This window comes from Chaetura pelagica, unplaced genomic scaffold (assembly GCF_000747805.2).
Source record: "Chaetura pelagica isolate M959 unplaced genomic scaffold, ChaPel_1.0 scaffold1037, whole genome shotgun sequence".
In the NCBI taxonomy this organism is placed as follows: Eukaryota; Metazoa; Chordata; class Aves; order Apodiformes; family Apodidae; genus Chaetura; species Chaetura pelagica.
This window is the reverse complement of record NW_009953928.1, coordinates 91307-96883: the sequence shown is the minus strand read 5'-3', so window position 1 is coordinate 96883 and position 5577 is coordinate 91307.

The window sequence follows — 5577 nt, the reverse complement described above, 5'->3', positions numbered from 1 at the left end:
GTGCCCAGGTGTGTGCCCAGGTGTGTGCCCAGGTGTGTGCCCGGGGCCCGGCCCGGCCTCGCTGCGGGGGGAAGGAGCCACGAGCAGCGGCTGCGGGCAGAGCCCCTGGGGCTCTTGTCGTCGCCCCTGGGGCACCAGCGCTTTGCCCTCATCGTGCCCGCGCTAATTAGTCACTGCAGGGCAGCCCCGGCCCGGCGCTGGAAGGTGCTGAGGTTCCGTGTCAAAGTCACACGAACGTGGCAAATTCCCATGAAAAAGCAGGTCGAAAATCGGGTGGGTTTGTCTCCTCGTGCTTGGTCACCAGTTGCTGGGTTTGCATCGTTCATTTCCCTCTGAAAGCGTCTTTATGTTTTGTAGGGTGTTTCCTAAAAGTCATACCTTTAAGGGATTAAAAATAATCAAGATTATTAGCACGGGCGAACAGCTCTGCTGCAAACCAACAGCAAAAAAGCCCCAAACCAGCAAAATACCACAAAAAGCACCCAGCTGATGAGCATTTGAGAGGCTAAGGGCAGGAGCACATTTCACCTGGCGTTACTGATAACCCAGAAGGCACACGGGGCCAAATGCATTAAGTGATAAAGCTTAACACATGTGCTCTGCGTTCTCAATAGAGACTACTAAGCACTCCTAAGTATCACTTCAAATGATAACAGCTGTTTACAAGCCAAGAAAACAACGTGTTTTAGACACTCTCCACAGGTGTCTAAGGAGATGAGACCTGCACTACTTTCTATAGATAATTTCTTTTCCTTTGAGGTCAGTTGCTGTTTTGCTCTACATTAATATGTATTGCTTAATAGTATTTAGAATTCACAGGTTAATAACTAAGGAATGAACCAGAAGTGTAAGAAGTCTCGCCTAAGGTTATTGCCAGCATCATGGACTTATTTTTCAGGCTTTGCCTCCAAACTTCAAACCAACACTTTCAATATGAAAGAGCCTGCAGAGCTTTAAAGCTGGGTGACAAATCACTCCTCCTTCCCGAGCACACAGAAGATGACAGAATCAATGAGTCAGTGACAGGGAAAGAAAAAGTAGCAGACATTCCTAGAACTCAGTGCGATTTGAGAGAGAACTATCTCCCTAAAGGAAATAAATGAACTCACAAGCAGTGTTGCCAATGCAGTGAGCTGGCCTGGCTGATCGGTTCTTTGAGCAGACTAGTTCAGCTTGATGGGAACTCTGTCATGGGAGCTGAATTAAGCGTCATGTCACTTTTCAGACCAAGTTCCCAGGCTTTGCATAGTTTCCTGTTAAGTCATAAAGCTCATGTACCCTTCATTGCCCTGAGTGTCTCAATCTGTTATATCAATACTTACTTACAAATTGAAGGGTCAGTATACATCTATTCCCACAAGAAAAGGCCCTACATAGTTATAATCAATACAGATATCCCTGTATCATATTACTTACATTTTTAAAAATTGTATTAGTTATTTAATTTTTTTTTTAATTTTATTTTATTTTTGCATTATTAGATGAGTTCAGAAGGAAAAGGTGGGAAAAGGTCTGATTTCAGATTTGCATTCTGGATCCAAATTTGCATTGTCCAGGACTCCCCCCCAAAACATATAGAATTCCTGCCATTTTCTACAAGCTTTGTCGAAGCAGAGAGGTCTAAATCCTCTAAAATTTAGCAATGAGGTAACAGAGATGCCCAGCTCGATAGTCCACACGGTGTCAGAAGCTGCAGCAAAAGCTCAGGTGTGAGTTTTGTTTGTTGGTCTTTCTTTGCTAAGGGGATATAAGGAAGATAAAAATCCAAAGGAAGATAAAAATCCACGGGAAAATGGTTTAAACTCCACCGTTCACATAAAAACGGCGCCATTTCTTTTCTAACCTTATGCTCCCAAGTGCCCTGCAGGAGTGTCAGGTAGAAATGTGGGTTTGTTCTTAGTTCTCTTCCTGCAGACACAGACAAGACTTGCAGCTCTCTAACTAGGGAAGGCAGTTGCCTTTGTGTACAGAGGAAGCAATTTGTAGGCAATTTGCACTTCGGAGGGAAGTAGAAACATCAAGTTGCTACACTGTGTACCGTTTTGTTGTTGTTATGGCTCAGAACACACCTCGTGTCTCCAGGATTGTGGAGCTGAGTTCACAACATCCCGCTGAAGGCACAGCAGGGTGCACACGGGACGTGTGGCATCGGTACATGTAACATTGACAACATCGAGGAGGAGAAATTTGATAAATACAAACAAAAGCGCTCTTATTTAGTGCCTAGAGAGCCCTATTCTGTTAACTTCCACAGTTTTAGAATTAATTACAGATTTGGAAATTAAGAGATGGCATTTGTGAAGATGCATCACTCATTGCTTTGGTGAAGAGTGGGAAAAACTTTTTGGCTTCTTTTGCAGGGAACAACACAGAAAAAAAGCCAAATAAACACAAAAGCCACACACACAAAAACCACCAACAACCCACAAACCAAAACAAACAACCAAAACAAGCCAACAAACCCAACCGAACCACACATAGAGGTCTAGTTATTACCAAGACTGAAAGGAGAACGTGGCAACATTAAAGAATCCAAACTTCTGGTTTTCCTATATCCCTCATAAATGAAGCAGTTTATGGGACGAATCTGCTTTCCTTGATTTCTCCTTAATACTCCATTCCCCTTCCCAGTTGTTCTCTCCTCTACCAAATTTCTTCCTTAAAAAGTGTTCTCTTTAATTGCTAAAGTTTACAGACTCATGGGAGAGAGGGCAGGAAGTCAGGCTTTTGGGAGAGGGTAAAAATGTAAAGGTCATTCACACACTCACACACACATACTCTCTCTCACTCCAAAAATAATACACTATTTGACAGTTTCAGGATTCAGCATGTCCCACTGAAATTTGAAAGCTTATGTGAAACTAGGCCACGTCCTGTAACCTCAAACATTTAGTCTAGGAAAACAGCTCTCAAGTCTCCAGCTCCCACCCCGGGTATCGCATGACGTCTGTGCCAAACAGGAGACCTCAAACGGGGGAGGCAAAAGAAATGTTGGTAAAATGAGTTGATTAAAACAGGGAAATAACAGTTCAGACTGGTAGTGACAGGTTTTGGTTTTGTTTTTTTTCTTTCTGGCTAGTGAATTATTAAATTATACTCAAAGCCTCTCTAACAGGAGGCAGGCAGAATGGCTGAACCACCTTCTCATGTTCCATCTGCTGGCATGGACAAAGGAGGAAGATGACTCAGGCCTTGCAACAAAATTGTTTTACCTCTGGTGTGTTAACTATTCAAAAAATCACAAAAATCATGCTCAAGTTGAGGTTTAATATTTCTTCATACTGATGCATCATAGCACATCAGACATCAACTCTAAAAGATCAGTTATTTATTTCAGTTCTAAGCTTTCCAGTAGTTCCCCTTGTACTCTGCTCTTTCTGGGGAATAAACAATTAATCTTGTGGGGTCTAAAGGATTATTGTTTATTTTCCCTCACCTAAACATACTGTTCTCCCTCCCTTTAACTGCAATTTCAGTACAATGCTCAAAGACCATATGGAATGAGTAGAACAATCAATGCCATGAGATGTGCCAAACCCCTCATAGCTTATGGACGTTTGTAAACACTGTGAAGTGATACTGACTTGATACTGACCAGCTTCACACCTCCAAAGCAAACAATTGTTTACTTTTATATATATCCAAAATCGTCTTCCACAGCAAATACAACCCCAGACAATTTTAATAATTATTTCTGTGGGTCACTACTAAAATTGTACCCTCATTATGGCAGTAGATTTTATTTGCTGAACTGCAGCAATCACCAGCAAACTACAGTTTTCAGCTCTACTCCACTTCTGCTTTTGAGACATCATATTGCTGCAGGCAAATGATTAATACTTCTGTCTGTTACCCATTTTTATCAGGAAAAAAATCTCTAATGGAATGAGTATTTCTAAAGTTAAAGACCCTTATGTAGCACAGGATTTTTACATATATGGAATATTTCTAGCCTTCCTGGAAGTTATAATTATGATTAACAGCAGGTCTCCATTCCTGCCATCTGCATTCCCATATAGTGAATTTCACCAAAAAGAAAAAGGCAAATATTTTTATATAGTCTTTAAAAATCCATAGTCCCAAAAATAAGGGGAAAGATATTGGAAAAGATAAATGGAGCATGTGGGCAGATTTCAGTCTAGGTTAACAAATCACTATGCATCTCACCCATCTCCAGCCCTTCTTAAAAAAAGGGCCTAGCCTGGGCCTCTTGTTAACAATATCACTGCCTTTAAAGCTCTTAGAAGACTTGCTAATTATTCTTCCAGAACTGGCAGAAACTTGAGCTCTCACCAGACTTACCCACAACACTTGGGGCAGTTTAATGCACGAGAGAAATCAAAGTTGTATATTTGCTCTTTTGCAAAGAGAAAAAGCCTGTGGTTCAGTGCTCATTAGGCATTTGCATTCTGTGACTAATATGACCCTGAGAGGATGTAGAGAGCCCAATAGTACACATGCCTTTTTAATTATTGAAAGGATAGCTTGTATTTGTTAGATTCCAAATTTCTTAGCCAAACAGTTGTACAACAGGATACCCTTACAAAGGTGTTGAACCACATATGCCTGCAATTATACAGTATTTACAGTTTTAAATTAGATCATGTAAATATGGACTGGCAGAATGATTAACAGGAAAAAGAAAGCAACAAACAGCAAAATCCTTTCTAATTTATAACAAAACTAACAGAAGTTCTTCTACAAAAAAAAAAAAAAAAGTAATAGCTTATATTATATTGTTCACCAGCTTCTGCAAATTGAACTATAACTCATATGCTTCCTAAAAGCCACTCTCACAGCTCATACCATCACAGAGTGACTTCTGCATGGGACAGGCAGGGTGGCCCCATCACTTTGCACACATTCCTGCATCACACCGTGCTAATCCATTGGCCTTAGATTATAAAGCTACAGCTGTGTCTGCAGAAACAGAAAACACTACATCTTCACAGGATGAGAGTCCTCTCTCTTTTTGGGAGAAAGATCCCCAATACCTACAAACAAAGAGAAGCCACTGGAACTACAGGCTCTGAGATAAAACATTTACTGTGGGTGATCCCCGTCTCAAGCATTAAAACCCCAGTTAAAAGGTGCCACAGAATTACAGCCGAGCCACAGCGAAGAGCTGAAGCAGCCTGAAAGCTGCAGCCTCGCAGGGCTGAGGATGAGGCTGTGATGCCTGTCGGGAGGCTGGGGAGTTTTTCCTCACTTCAGTAGCTCAAAGCTCAGGAGGGACATACCCGCTGTAGGTGCAATACAGGTTAATGCTCGAATGCTTACGTAAAGACTTTGGACCCACAGAACAGAATCACTTTGCAGTTACACTGAATCACAGACCCATTTCTGTTGGACGAGACCTTTAAGGTCATCAAGCCCAAGTGTTAACCCGGCAAAAAGTGGCCGAATCTACCACTAAACCACGTCCCCAGGCAGCACACCTGGAAGCTGGGAACCAGTGAGCAGCACCAAAGGGGCAAGAAGCTGCCCTTGCTGCCTTTAACAGAGCTCTGGACGAGACCCCTGCAGGGCCCCAACCCGCCTTTGGCAGCCGGACCCGGCAGGGGGGCAGGAAGCACC